General features: G+C 50.4%; 1 protein-coding gene and 1 non-coding gene across 3 annotated transcripts in view; both read left to right on the plus strand.

Annotated features, from left to right (window-relative positions):
* The window catches only part of LOC143672955 (cadherin-4-like), a 233,701-nt gene that overhangs the window by 53,273 nt on the left and 165,334 nt on the right, over nt 1–15,094 (plus strand). The gene's annotated exons all lie outside the window — the stretch shown is intronic.
* LOC143672958 (U6 spliceosomal RNA) lies at nt 5,640–5,746 on the plus strand. Its single transcript, XR_013170117.1, has one exon. It is a non-coding gene; the product is annotated as a U6 spliceosomal RNA (small nuclear RNA).

A 15,094-nucleotide genomic window follows, 5' to 3' on the forward strand; every position in this document is an offset into this window, starting at 1 on the left:
TGGGGTGATTGCACAGGTGAATGGAAACTTGGCTTGGTATGTGGAGGGGTAGAGGAGCTGGGCAGCTGGCAGAGGCGGGTCCACCTGCATGGAGCCACTGAGAATGTGTGGCTGTTCCAGTGGTTTTCACAGGGCAGTGTTGCCTCTAGGGAACATCTGGTAGCATCGGGAGGCATTTTTGTTGTCATAGCTAGGGTGGTGGTGGGTGCTACTGGAGGCCAGAGGGGCTGCTCAGCATCCTGCAATGCACGGGGCAGCCCCCACTACAAAAGATTTGTCCAAAGGTTGTGCATACTGAGGTTGAGGCCTAAGGTGAGGTCTGTGGGTGGGGAGGAGCCACCAGGCAGCAGGGAGGGCAGTGTGATCCTGGCTGATGGGGAGCATGTGCAAAGGTCCTGTGGCCAGAAGAGCACAGAGAGAATGAAGACCTAGAGAAATGGCTGCCTGGCTGGAGGGACAGGTGGCTGTGGTTTGAAAATGTTGCAGAGATGGGGTTTAGGTTATAGGATCCTGGTGGCTTTGGCAGGAGCAGTGGGGAGTTGCCTTCTTGTCTGGCCCCAGAAGCAGTCTGTGGGCTCTCCAGTGGGCTGGCTTTGTGGCTTCATCTCTTTCACCACACAAGAGCCTCCTCCAAGTCCTCCTGACCTGGCCCCTGAGGGCACCACTGACCCACCTCGTCTTGCTTTTGGTCAGTGGGTGATTGACTTGAGTTTACAAAAGCAAACGAGCTGGTTACAGATTGCACTCCATGAGAGAGGAGGAAAGGAGAGTGTGAGCAAGGAGAAAGGATGGGGGAGGGGGGAGGAAAGGAGAGAGAATGGGAAGGAGGGGTACAGAGAAAGGAAAGGAGGAGGAGAGGAGGAAGGGGGAAGGAAGGGAGAAGAGGGAGGGAGAGGAGAGAGGGAGGAGGAAAGAAGGAGGGAGAGGTAGGGAGCAGAGGGAGGAGGACTCCCAGGGTCTCATTAGCGGTTGATTGAGGTCAAGGCGTTCCACCATTTACTTAACTCTGCACATCAGGGCAGTTAATTTCCTGGGAGATGAATATCCTCTTCCCATCCATCTTGGGAACTGCAGGGTCCACCTTAGGACTGCAGAGGGTGGTGAAGCTGGGTTTTGTGAATTCTGAAGGCAAGGTCACCTCCTGACAAATGCAGCCTTCATCACTGTTTTTCTGGTTTTGCATTTTCCTTGTTTCATTTGCTGTTGGCTCTTAACATATATACTGTGGAATGCTACTGCTGTTCAGATTTTCCTTTAAAAAAACATGAAGAATTATGTGTGTGTGTGTGAGAGAGAGAGAGAGAGAGAGAGAATGCCTGATTTTCTGGGGGTGAGTGTTTTGGGGACTCTGTACAATCTTATTTCTTTGGGCACATTAAATAAAGGTTCTGAGAAGTCCCACAGTGAGCCAACAGTTCCTGACTCTTAACCTTTAGGAAGTAATGGTGTAACCGGATGGTGTGGTGGTAACAGTGAGACACCTGATGAAGCCCCAAATGCTTGCCCCACCTGTCCTCTCTGCCATCCTCTCATCATGGCCGTTGGCAGCATTATCCCCATTTCACAGATGGGGGACTGAGGCATGGAGATGTCAAGTGACTTGCTCTGGTCATGTGGCTGGTTGGAGAACACAGCGGGCTGTGAAGCAGGAAGTTCTGGCCTCATGCCCATCTGGGGATGGCCGTTATCCACCTGGCCATGTGGGGTCTGAGCCTCTGCAGTCTGGACCTGACCTTTTCATCCAGCCCAGTGAAAATTAGACAAATGGAAGGGGAGGGGCATAGCACCTCATTCTCTGAGGTTGCACCCAGCCCATGTGGTAGGGCCGAGCTGAGCAGAGTGCCTGAGCCCAGCCCAAGCCTAGCCCTCTTGTCTTTCCTGCCCAGATTTGTGTGGAGGAAGAGCTGAGGGTTGGGGGCTCTCTCCTTCCTTCTGGTCCTCAGGGTGAGCCGGGGGTCCCGTGGTGGTTGGGACCCCAATAGGAAGCAGGGACAATGCACAGCCCTCCCAGATGAGCCTGCTCATTTCACCCACTGCTGAGATGTGGCCCCCCAGGAAGCGGGTACCTGAGGCTGTGGTGGCCAGGAGCAGAGCACCCCTGAGCAGAAGGCATGGATGGCAGTCCAACCTGATCCCCCCACCATGGGAAGATTTCTGTGGCGTGCCCATGGGCAGCCACCTTGCTACAGGCTCCAGACCCCTCATCTCACCTGGTGGCCCCAACAGGGCTCCCAGGATGTTTCACCACCTCTGGCTGTCAAGTGGGGTCACTAGGCATAGAGAGTTTGGAGAGCCTCCCAGTGGCCCATGCAGTGAGAGCAAACCCTGGATCAGGGAGTTTGAGTGCATCTGTGCCCACTGCACTGCCTACCATCCCCCTTGCCCACCAGCTTGAAGATGAACACTGAGCAGGCAGGACCCTGCAGTGCCTGGAGCTTCCTTCCACTGGCCATTGTCTGAGAAAACTCGAATTCCTGCATGTCTTCTTGCTGGTTCAGGAAGAGTCTCATCATCAGAACTCATCACACACTCTATTGTGAGTCTGATGTGATGGGAGATTTAGAAGGTCCTCATAGGACCCTCTCCCCACAAACCTCTGATGCTCTTGTGGAGTTTGATTGGTAAATTCCACATAGTTGGCTGAGCCCAGGCACCAGGAGAGAGTATTACATCAGGTAACAAGGACTGGCTGCAGATATGAATTTGGAACTGCCCACAGTTGGAGCTGGTGACTCCAGCAGAAGTTGACTTCTGCTGCTGTTTTGTCACCTACCCATGACCTGACCCTGACCCCCACCCCTGTGCTCCCTGATGGCAATAATTACTGAGATGGCCAATATTGCAGATGGTTTTCATCACCAAACTTAGTACAGGCTCGATACCTGTACACCTGGGGCGAGGCCAACAGGTGATTACACCAGTGGGGGCTTCGCATGGTGATGGTCAGTCACCTCTGTAGGAAAGTCCATTTGTCCATCTTCCTAGCTGTGGGGCTGGGCAGGAGCCCATGGTGCCCAATTGGTTTTGGCCTTCAGGTGTTCCAGGCCCTGGGAAATGCCAAGGGTATCCTCCACAGCCAGGGCAGGATGCAGAGGGGCAGTGTGGAATCGTTTCCCATCACCTGCCATGATCACTTGGCTGTCTGCCCTCCTGCCCACTTCCTGTTTATTCCCCCTGTGTGGGGTGCTGGGACACCAGGAGCTGGGGAAGGCCACTGGGAGGTGAGTGGCCATCACATGAGCTGGTGGGAGGGCAAGCTGTCAGCCACACCAGTCCATCCTCTATCTGGGGAAAACCCAGAAGTTTTCCCCAGCATGAGTCTTCGTGTCCATCACCTTTGATCCCATGATGCTGAGCAGGTCAGGGAACCCCAGCACTCCCATTTCCTCAGGGCCCCAGTGCCCCTGTTTCCTCAGCCCCAAATCACCCCCATTTCCTCAGTCCCCCAATGCCCCATTCCCTCAGCCCCCCAATGCCCCATTCCCTCAGCCTAGTAACATTGTATTCTCTCCTGTGGGCCAGTGGAAAACACCACGACTGGGTCTGGGTTTCTGGGGAGTTCTGCACACTCCCTTCATCTGGACAGCTGGGTGGGTGGGCAGCCCTGCCCTGTGTGGGGCTGGGTCGTGGGCTTGGCCCAGGTCCTCCCTGAGCTTGCGGCTTGGGAGTTCTCATTTCTCTGATTTGAGGTAAAACATGAGGTAAAAAGAACTGAGGGAAAGGCCTGCATCTTTCTGGAAGAACGTGAGCATGGATTGGGCATCTGAAGGGGAGAGGGCTCCACGCGGGAGTGGGTTTTCCGACGGGGAGCGGGAGCCAGGGGTGCAGCCTGGGTGTGTGCTTGAGGGAGAAGAGGGAAGCCAGAGTTCCGGCGGGCCTGGGCTGGGGGGCCTCCGGTCTAAGGCGTGGTCCCCACGCGGAGGCGCGGCCTTGTCACTTTTCTGATGAGGCCTTACGGGGTTGTTATTTTGTGAAACCTCCGCTTCTGTGTATAAAGGCTGGTGGTCCCAGGGGCCATCTCCCTGAGGTCTGCGGGCCTGGCCAGGACTCTGCGTGGACACCTGGGCAGGGTGCGGCTCCCGGCACAAGGGCTCAGTCCGCGGCCCTGCCCACTTTCCTGCTGGCCAGCACCCCTCGGGCCTCGTCTGAGGATGCATGTCCCCGCACACCCGCACTGCCATTGATGCCATGCCAGAAGCCAGGAGACCCACCCACCCCCAGCAGGGAGACGGAGTCACCTGTGCACACGTAGGGAGTTGAGACTGGGTGGGGGAACTGGTGGAGGACACTCCCTGTGGGTGGTGATGATAAAGAGGGTGACACTGACTCCTCGGAGTTTCTCTCTGGAATCTCTACTTAGAAGAGTGTGAATATGTTACTTTCCTCAGATGTTTCCACTTGTGTGGTTTGGCCCTTGTCTAAAGCTAGGCTCTAGGTTTCTGTGACTCTATAATGAATGAAGGAAGGAAGGAGGGAGGAGGAACATTCTATCAACTGCTTTGGCTCATTGATACACAATAACAGGTATGACAGGAAGCTAGCTTAGGATAAAGAGTGCAATCTGTATGACATATACGATTGTTTGTCAAACATACTGAGAGCTTTCTGGATATCCCCAGCACAGTAGTTGCCTGGGCAGGTGGGAAAAGATGGAAATTTGGCTAATCAAATGCAGGAGCGGGATGAGAGCCAAGGAATTGATTAAATATATGATCAGTTTTCCAAGGATCCAATAAAACAAAATATAATGAACATTAAAATTGCACTACCTGGAGTTAAATCCCTCCATATTTATCCCAAAGGTGCACAGCAATTTCTGGGAGAGTTGGGGCTGTCCCTGGAGCACCGAGCTTCTGCTGTTGGGGTGTGGGACAGTCATGCTGCCAAGAGAGATTAACAGCAAAAATCTGTAAGACAAAACCTTTGCTGGATGAGCTCTTTTCGGTTGGTTTTTCTCTTCCTTGGAGGAGAAATTGATTTGGTACTAGATGGGGAGAACGTACTGGTAAATGCAGGACACATTGTCCCTTATGAGTTTTCACCTCAGTAATCCTTAAGCATCTAAATAACCTTAATAGAGCCTGTGTGAAATGTGGTGAGGAATGAAGTCCTGTTTCTGGTGCCACCATCCTGGTGTCCTTCCCAGATCTTGTATTTTCTGAGTACATCTGTGCTGTGAGGTTTAAGAGTCACCCCCAGCAGGCAGGGCTTGGCACCTCCTTCACCCTCTTCTCCCTGGGCAATCCCCTGGCAAAGGGGAGGGAGGCACAGACCTGGGGTCCTGTGGTGTCACCAGATGGGTCTGCTGGAAACAAATAACTGCTTCCCAGTCTCGTGTTTTGTCTGAAAACTTCATGTACCAAGTATTTGTAAAGAAAAAACCAGACATGTTTGACTATACAAATTAACACACCATTTAAGTTTTATGGAAAAGAAATAAAAACCTAGAGAAAATAATTTAATACATGTGACAGTTTCCTTAATAAATAAAAACCTCTTAAAAATCAATGAACAAAAAGACCAACAACCGGATTTGGTGGGGGCTGAGGGAGTTGAAGTACAAATCACTAAACTATGTGAATCAGCAGTTCATGGAAAAAAATTTTAGGGGGCTAAGAAATATTTTAAAAGATCCTGAAGTGCTCACTTCGGCAGCACATGTACTAAAATTGGAACAATACAGAGAAGATTAGCATGGCCACAGTATAAGGATGGTACACAAATTCAGGAAGCTTTCCATATTTAAAAAAAAGATACTCAAGTTCACTTAAATTAAATGCAAAATAAAATTTTGAAATGTCATTTTCACTAATCACATTGGCAAGGATTAAAAAGTTAGTATTCGGGGTTCAGAGGCTTACCTGGATTTGCTTGCCATGTTGTCCTGGGTGAGGAGTAGATGCTGACCCCCTTCCCTTTGTCCCCCCACACCTGTGTGCAGTCTGCAGTGAGTGCTGCTGTGACCACTCTTGCCCTGCTGAGCCCATTCTCCATTCTGGTCAGAGGGTATTTTTGCATACCTGGATCAAACTGTGTCCCTCCTCTGCCCTGGCTGTGTTAGCAGATGCATCTGGGCTCTCTATGATCCAGGTCCTCCATCATCTGACCCCTCCTGAGTCCTGAGACCCAGCCCCTGCAGCTTCCCTCCACCACTGTGCATCTGTCAGCTTGCCCCATCTGTTCCTTACACTTGTCCAGCTTGTCGGTGCCTCAGGACTGGGGTGTAGCTCTTCATTCTGCCTGGAATGTTCTTCACTGAGCACATGAATTTCAGCTGAAACAGCTCCTCAAGATCCTGCCCTGATCACCTGCCTTTACTGAGACCCCCATGTCCATCACTTGGGTGACCTGCTTTGGTTTCCTCATGGTAATAATCCCTGCCTGGGACTGGCTTCTTTGGTTATTTTTCTGCTCATGTTCAGTCTCTTCCTCCTTGCTGGTACTCAGTGCAGCCCTTGCTGGCACTTAGTAGGCCTCTGCTGAATACATGGATAAACTCTTTTAAAATCCCCACGGGGGTTGAGAAGAGCTTTCTCCTGCTTTCCTGCCCTGAACCTTCAGTGCCTGGAACAGGGCTGGACCCAGTGAGACAGAGGCCAGTTTCTTGGATGATGTCCTGGACACATGTAAAAAATGATGCCGGGCTGGTGTTTCAGGTGAAACATGTAATGATGTAAAGCTCACAGCCCCATATCAGCATGGCTGAGGGTAAACTCTGGGCCGCCTGGGGACCTGCAGTGGAGATGTGTTCTGTCCAGCTCCATGGCCACTATTTACCATGCGGCATGACTGCAGCCTCAGTATGTGGGGTGGGTGGGCATGGGGAGCCTGGGGGGACACTGGCTGGGGTCTGATGGTCTGCAGGTGAAAGGGACGCCAGGTCAGCAGCCTGCACTCTGAGGATGGGAAAGCAGCCACACGTGCCCCCCTCATGCTGCCAGGTCCTCCTGCATCTCTGGGGGCCAGGCTCACCCCTGACCAGGGTCCTGGGCTTTGTGCAAGGGGCCTCACTTGGCCTGTGGGGCTGGAGACATCCTGGGGGGTGGGTTTGGGGAGAGGATAGCAAGGCAGCCCCTAACTTCTGCAGAGGCTGTGTGCTTCCTTTATCGTCCCCTTCCCTGCTCTTCCTGAGTCCCCATGACCCTTGGCCTCTGGTAGTGCCACCTCCACTGGCCAGGTGGACTGGCCCACAACTGGGTGCTGCCAGGGCAGGACCAGGCAGGGTGCCAGCCTTTCCCCTTGGGTCTATTTGGGGGGTTCCTGTTCCTTCTCAAGGCCCCTTCCATTAGAGGGGGCTCCAGGGGCCAGGCCCTGCCAGGGACACTCCAGGTCACTCCACCAGCAGTTGGGGGCAGTGAATACAGCATCTGGGGCCTGTCCCATCCAGTCCCCAGGCCATGGGAGGAGGATGCAGGTTCCCCAACTTTGCCATGGTGGGGGGAGTGCGATGCAGGATGGGGGGCTCCTCCAGAGAGGGGGGGAGGGGCAGACGGGTGCCAGCGTGGGGGGCTGTCCCAGACAGAGGAGAGGGGCAAGCTGGTACTGGGATGGGGGGTTGTCCCAGAGGGAGGGGAGGGGCAGGCTGAAGCAGGTGACACAGAGCTCAGGGTTCTGGGGAGACTCTGGGTCACCCTGAAAGGCAAACCTGGAAATAGAGTCAGAGTGGGACCTCCAGCCAGCCCTTTGGAACCCACCCTCTGTGGACCCACCTGAGCCCTTCCCCAGACTAGATGTACTTCTCACCACTTCCTGAATCAGTTCCCCATTCATTGTACAGATGCCTTCTTAGGGTGACCCTGTAGAGTGCATCCTTAGCTGGCACCAGTGAGCCTGCTGCCCAGGGAAGGTCCCAGACTGGACTTGCCACCCCGAGACTCAGGTAGAAAGTAGTGGCCTGCTTTGTAGATGAGGAAGAGGCTCAGAAAGGTTAACTCCAGCCAGGCTCCCTCAGCCTAAGGAATGGGGCTAAGTCTGTTCCCTTCACCTGCCATAGAGAGGTAAAGCACAACCGTGTTTTCTGCTCACATATAAAGGTGTGTCAGCGTTTACTTTCTCTACCCTCCACCATCCTTCCTCGCACTCCCCGCGAGGCCCCATGACTCTGACATTGCTGGCTCAGTTGTTGGCTTGGGCGCAGGAGTTTCCCATGGGCTGCCTGCCCACCTGCCCACCTGCCCACCTTCTCCTCTCCAGCCTGAAGAGCACAAGTGTCCTTGGGAATGTCCCCAGGTGCCAGCTGGTGCCAGTGGGGCCATGCTGGAAGTGGGAAGACAGGGTGAGATAGAGTACATCTGCATGAAGCCACTGGGTGATTTGGGTTAAATAAAGGAAAACATCCTTAAAATTAATTTCACCTCCTCCTTTTTACTTCAACATGGCAGCTCTAGAACTTATAATGGTCCCTGCCACCAGCCTTGCCCCCTCAGCCCTACCTCCCACCCCTGCCAGCCACTATTGCTGGATGCATCCAAGGCTCGGGCACACGTGTCGTGATCGGTCTTTGTTGGCACTGGGTGCCATGCCCCAGCTTGGGCGGGGGCAACATCCTTGGGTGGATGTCAGGGAAATGCATGGGGGAGCCATACACACATGGGCCACAAGCCTGGGGTGAGCCCCCTGACCCCACCTCCCTCCCTGGGTTCCTGCATGTCTTCACGCTGCCTTCATGGCTGACCTCAGCAGTAACCACCTCCCACCCCCCACCACCACATCTGCCACCGCAGCCCCAGCTAAATGTTCTGGGTTACAAGGAAAAGGCTTGCTGACTCGCTGATCAATAGCTCATTCACCCAGCACATCATACAGGCAGAAGTGCTCTCTGCAATTTGGAGACATCCCGAGGCTCCAGAACCTCAGTCTCCTCACTTGAAAAATGACAGGGTCTGATGATATTGGTGGCTTCCATGCCCGGATATGTGTGGTCAGCCAGAAAGCTGAATGGCCTCAATTCCAGAGCCCACAGGCTTGGGAGGCCATCAGAATGACATCTGGGAACAGGACACACACATGTATGTTTGATGCACAGCATATATGCATGTATATGTAAATGTGTGTGTGTGTGTCCTGTTCCATGGAACATGCAAGGAGCATTTTATTTTTTATAATTCACATTCTAATATGTGACCATGCATCCTTGACCAATGTGGCTAATACTTGACTAGACATTAGATTTTATTTGCACCACAGAATCCAGAGCTTTTTCAGGAAAGAGAATTAAAGATAAACCAATAGGACTAAGAAATGATCCCCTAAATTCAAGGTCCTGCAATTATTCTAGGATGACATTACAGAGTTGTATTTGGAAAGTGCAAGATTCCATGCCATGAGGAGACAGGCCCCTTTCAGCCAGTTCATTCTTCCAAGATGGGGGCTCAGTCCTGGGGAGGGCAGAGGTGTATGGGCAGCTGTCCCCAGGGGCCCTGGCTGTGGGTAAGGCAGCACACACTCCAAGACTGGTTTCCAGATGCTTGCCATGTGCGCTGCGACCTCCACCGAGTCTCTGAGATCCTCCCCCAGCCGGGGTCCCCACCTACCTGCTTTTGGGGATTATGAATGCTGTTTTATGGTCCCTCATTCAATTTAGGTTTGTCAATGAAGGGATTACACCTACCTGGGTTTTGAAATTATGTTGAAGAGGCTTCCTTGGAATTGTGATTTCTTAATTAATGTATCTTCTTAAACTCAGTAATACCCTTTATATTCATAAAATGATCTTGAAAGTAATGGCATTTTAAATTGGCAAGCAAAAAAACTCTTCCAAGTTGCTACTAGTTCAGATGGCTTTTCCCTTCAAACATTTTCAATTAGCTACTCTATGTGGGATGCTGGCTTCTTTCATCTCCTCTAGCACAAGAAAGGTCCCTTTGCAAACCCCTATGAGACAGCGTCCCCCAAAGACAAAGGATTCCCAGGCAGGCACTTCCATTGGTACCAGAATGCCCCCATCCCCAGCCAGGAAATGGCAGGGAAAAGGCACAGTAGCCACACCATGACCTTCTGTCCCCCTCACCAGTCTCCATCACCTTCTCACAGCTCTCACCATGACCCCGACCTTTATCTGGACACAAGAATTCCACCTACTTATGAGAGACTCTGATGTTTAAAAACAATGATGTAAAATATATTTATAAACCAACAGCAAGACCGATGCTAATTTTGTAATGCTGACACTTTTTAAACAGACAGAAAAGCACAAGAAATAACATCTCCCATGTACACGTACACACGCAGTCATGCACACAGCATCTAAAGATCACCAGATGTGAACACACCACCTTTGCTTCAGCTCTTCAGGACAGTCATAGGACCCAGTGGAGGCCCTCGGTCCCACCCCCACCCCACCCCATTTCCCCACTCCACACTGGAGGCTACTATTGGGACATGGGTCCATGTGTCCTCTCTGATCATATCTGTACTCCCTTTCCACACACAGACAAAAATAAGATTTAGTATTTATTTTTAAATATTAGATAAATGGTATCACTTGTAAATATCATTCTGCAACTTTTTTGGGTGCCATGGAATTGGAGATTTATCCAGGATGACAAATCACAGAATCTTACTGCCTGGGTATACCACAATTTACATTTTATTTTCCTACCATGGGGCATTTTTGCTTTCTTTCGCTTGTTTGCTTATCACCTGTTTTTGTCATTATGGATAATGCTTCAGTGAATTTCCTCTACATTCTCCTTGGGCCATATTCAAAAGTGTCTCTAGAGGATATACCTAGAAGCAGCAAATTCACATAGGACTTTCAGGCACAGAAGAAAAATGACAACCTTTTTCTTAAGATTCTCATACTTCCTATGTTATCTTTGCCCTAAGGAGAGTTTGGTGACTAAAAATGAATGTTTTTTGGAGAACTGTTGGTATAATTAACAAGCCCTTTAGTTACAATTTAAATCTTTATCTTGGAAAAGTGTTCAATGGCACTATTTTGGAAATAATGGTCCATCAAAGAGCAATTTTAGTCTCGGGTCAGGGAAGACTTCTTAGGAAAACAACAGCTAAGAGAAAGTTCAAATAGTTGAGAGGCTACTCTGGAGGTCACTCTTACACAAGCTTCAGTTAGACATTGCTACCTATCACAGCTTGCCTAACCCCATCCAAAACCATTCCAGTCAATTCTATAGAACACCTAGGGCAATATATAAGATTCCACAAAGGTTCCAGACACTAGGGTAACTTTCCAAAACCTACAACCTCCAGGTGGGCCCTGGGTCAGATAAGTCCTAAAATGCAGAGGGCCCAGCCTCACCAGAACATCAACCTACCCCAAATTATCGACAGCCTCTTACAATATGAAAAAGTTAGAAAAGTTAGAATGGGCATAGCCCAAATACCTCTAAAGAGTGGGAGAAAGATCAAAGGTGATGGTGGAGTTATACAGAGAAGGTAGGGTTTAACAAATGAGCATGACTGCTGAATCATTATCTTGATATTTCTTTTAGTCTCCAGTACCTTAGAGCAGCTATAAGGAAAACTAAAATTGTGGAACTGTAACCTATACTAACTCTGAAATCTGTTCTACAACTAATTTTTATGATGTGCTTTGAAATTTACTGATTTATTGTAGATATATTATTTTTCACAAAAAAAGAAAAAAAAGTTGATTGTGATGATTTAAAAAAGCCAGATCTATTATAACACTGTAAAAAAAAAGAATAAAACTTGTATGAACTGTTAAAAAAAAAGCTCTAAGAGAGTGTTGAAATAAAGAAAGGGAACAAAGAAGTCTGGCCAATAAAGAGACAGTAAAAATGAAAAAAAAAAAAAAGACAACTAAGCTGTGGCCAGCAGCCTGGGCAGAGGGGCAGGGGCCAGGGAGCTGCTCTTGGGGTAGACAAAAGGGCCACAGCTGCATTCCCCAGTCCAATGGGGATCTGGGGGTTTGTAGAATCCCATTCTTCCCCGAGAACATTTCCTTGCAGTGAGAGAACCAGCCCCCTCCCTTCTCCCACTCCCATTCTTGTTCACGCCTGATTCTCACTCAACCACTGCCAAGAAAGAATGTTCTCTGGTGTGGGGCTCATGTGCAGGAACAGCCTTTTGGCTGTTTCTAAACTCCTGATTTTCTTCTCTTCCATCTTTCCTGAAACACTTTCCTTAAATTCTCGGTATTGCTTAAGCTTTTGAACATCCTCTGAAGCTGAGCCTGTAGGGAAGGCAAAAGCTGAATGGCTGGGCTGCACATTCTGATATTTTTCTCCTTGGTCAGACCAAAAGGCCAAACCAGTTCCATGACTTTCTTGGGACAGCCAGAGGTAATTCAAGATTCAAGCTTTCCTGGCTCTTGGTGTCTCCTCCTGCCCAGCCCTACAATGAAAATCTTACAAGAGGTCCCAGCAAAGGACTAGAAAACAGTAAATGCTATTGTGGAATAACCAAGCTAATTAACTGTCTGCAGACTGAGAAAACAAAAATGAAAAACTCCAGGGCAGAGACACACGTTTTCAAATTGCCAAAGGAAGGGAGACACATGGGATCCATCTCCACAGCAGCTGGCTGGGGCAGGTGCAAGTTTAGGATGTAGGAAAAAGCTCCTACGGTCAGGAAGACCACAACCTGAAGAAGGAGAAAGAAGGTTAAGAAGGTCAAATTCCCAAGCAGAGAGGACAACTCAAGGCCATGGACAGCATGAGGGGAGGGCTTGGAAAATGAAAAGATTCCAGGACTAGACCCAGGAGCTGCACTATGATTACTCTATTATCATTGCCATGTTGTTGTTTTCACTTCTGCAGGGCCCTCAGCCTGCCATTCTCAGGGACTGGCCTCATCTCACCCTCAGCCACCCCAGGGTTGGGTGTCTGGGCATCTTTGCCTGACCCCTAATTCTCTGGCCACTCAAATGGGCATAGCCACATATCTGGAGCCACTGTGGCCAGTTGGCCCTGGTTCCCAACCAGGCCTGGTGTCTCCCGAGCTCTTTTCCACCTCTCCCTTCCACTCTTTGCTGTCCTGTTCAACAAGGACATGCCTCTCTGCCAGGCAGGTGTAGCTGGGATGGGACAGACAGGAAGACCTCGTTGTGACTCTGCCATAAGGGTCTGAAAGAGGTCAGAGGACAGAGAGACATGCCCCAGGGCCCCACCCCAGCTCTCAATGACACTCACCCTGCCCTGTGAAGTGAGATGGAGACTGCATTGACAGCCTCTTCCATCCCCTGGTTTGGCAGCATCCACCTGGGGGGCCACCCTGGGAGGTACAGAGCCAGTGCCTAAGGGGCACACAGAACTGGCACCATCATCAGAGGGAGAATGAAAGAGGCCCATGGTGAAGGCTTTCCAGGTGGGTGGCAAAAGGGACCCGCAGAGAAATGGCGTGCTGTGTGGAAGGACAGGTACCAGGTGACAGCAGGCCCCACAGGGACAGGAACTCAAGGAGGACTGGAGAGACACTCAAACTTACTAGCAAGGCTGAATGTGGTGCAGAAAGAGGAAGGCAGCTAGTGTTCACCACTGAGTGCTTACCAGGTGCTGGGCACTGAGCCTTATTCTGCCCAGCTTCCCACTGACTCCTCTGCGTGACCTGGTGAGCCCTTCTGTGGTGAATGCCACTCTGCAGACAAGACTACTCAGGCTCCGGGAGCTAAGGGGACTTGGCCAGGGCTGCACAACTAGGAAGGGTCTTTGTTTGGGTCTTGCAGGATTTAGCCAGGCAGGGATGGAATGGAGGGCTCTAAAACAGGCCAAGTGCCCAGGTTGGGGAGTTTAAGAGAGAACATATCTGTTGATCAAAAAAACAAATGAAAAATGAATTGGAATGTGAGAGAAAAGCTGGAGATTTTGGGGGTCAAACCAGTGGTTTATGGGGTTGCAGCAGGATAAGGGGGTGAGGGGTGGCATTTGTGCTTTCATCAGGAAATGAAATAAATAGGAGCTCACAGTCAACAAACCCTCACATCAACCTTCAGGAACTGTTTGAACTATTGAAGAGTAGCGGAAATGGAAATCAGTGGGCAAGATGGCTCTTGCCAAGGTCACCCTTTAAACAGTCAGGACAGCCGAGCCCCAAGGTATGATGCTGACCCCCCAAAGTCCCCACCACCAGGTGAACCAGGGTCCTCCAGCAGCTGACCTGAGTGAGACGTTCAGGTGGAACCCTTATGCCCATTTTCTGTAAAGATCAACTCAATGCCATCCATGCAAGGAGCCCTCTGTCAGTTTACTCAGCTTACTGGTCTCCTCTTGGTTTGAATTTTCTGCAGATTCCTCACTGGGAAACCAGAATATTAAAGGTGGGTCATGGATATTCCAAGGCATTTGTTAAGTCTTTCATTAGCAACAACTGCTGGGGCACTGGAAGTCCTGCCAGGGATACTGCCCAGCAGACAGACCAGACCACCATGCTGTCTGGAAGGTTCCAGAACCCAGTTGAGGACCTGGCTACCAGGCACCCAAACAGGTGTGACTTATCCATGATGCCAGAAAGCACATTTTGTGCACCACAAAAAGGAGACCATTTTAAAATATCAAAGCCATTTGTCTGGATTATTTGAATGCTTTATGTGTGGCTTATTCCTAAATTTGTAAGCAATGAATAGAATTGACTTCCATTTCCCTTGGACCAAATGTACTGCAACTCTAACTGCTATACCAAGCACAGATGAAACTGCTGACCTGTCCCTTGCCAAGTCATTCCCAATAGGGGGCAGGGGGGCCATTAAGAAAACTATCAATATAAACACATTGACATTTGTCAATGGCCAGACTTCCTCTTCTGACTTCTTACAGAGCTCCTGCTCAATGAGAAAAACACTGCATTAGAGAGAACTTCCAGATATGCTTTTTCTCATTGGCTTCCTGGGCAGCTTTATTGTTGTCATCACACATATTAATAACATGGGACACCTCATTTGTCCACTGAGAGGTCTGGGAGGCTTTAATGCAGGGCTCAGCAGTTTCACACACACTTGGCTTTGGCAAGGAGGGCCGCCAGGGCTCTGTGGACACATGGGGAGGAGGAGTCCTGGGTTTTCTTTCTCTTGGTGCCCCCTTAGCTACTGGGTGGTGTCTCATCTTCCATCAGGAGCACATGTCCTTCTTGACTAGCACAGGAGGTCCTTGAGGGCAGCGTCCAACTCAGACTCATC

This window comes from Tamandua tetradactyla, assembly GCF_023851605.1.
Source record: "Tamandua tetradactyla isolate mTamTet1 chromosome 22 unlocalized genomic scaffold, mTamTet1.pri SUPER_22_unloc_2, whole genome shotgun sequence".
Taxonomy (NCBI): domain Eukaryota; kingdom Metazoa; phylum Chordata; class Mammalia; order Pilosa; family Myrmecophagidae; genus Tamandua; species Tamandua tetradactyla.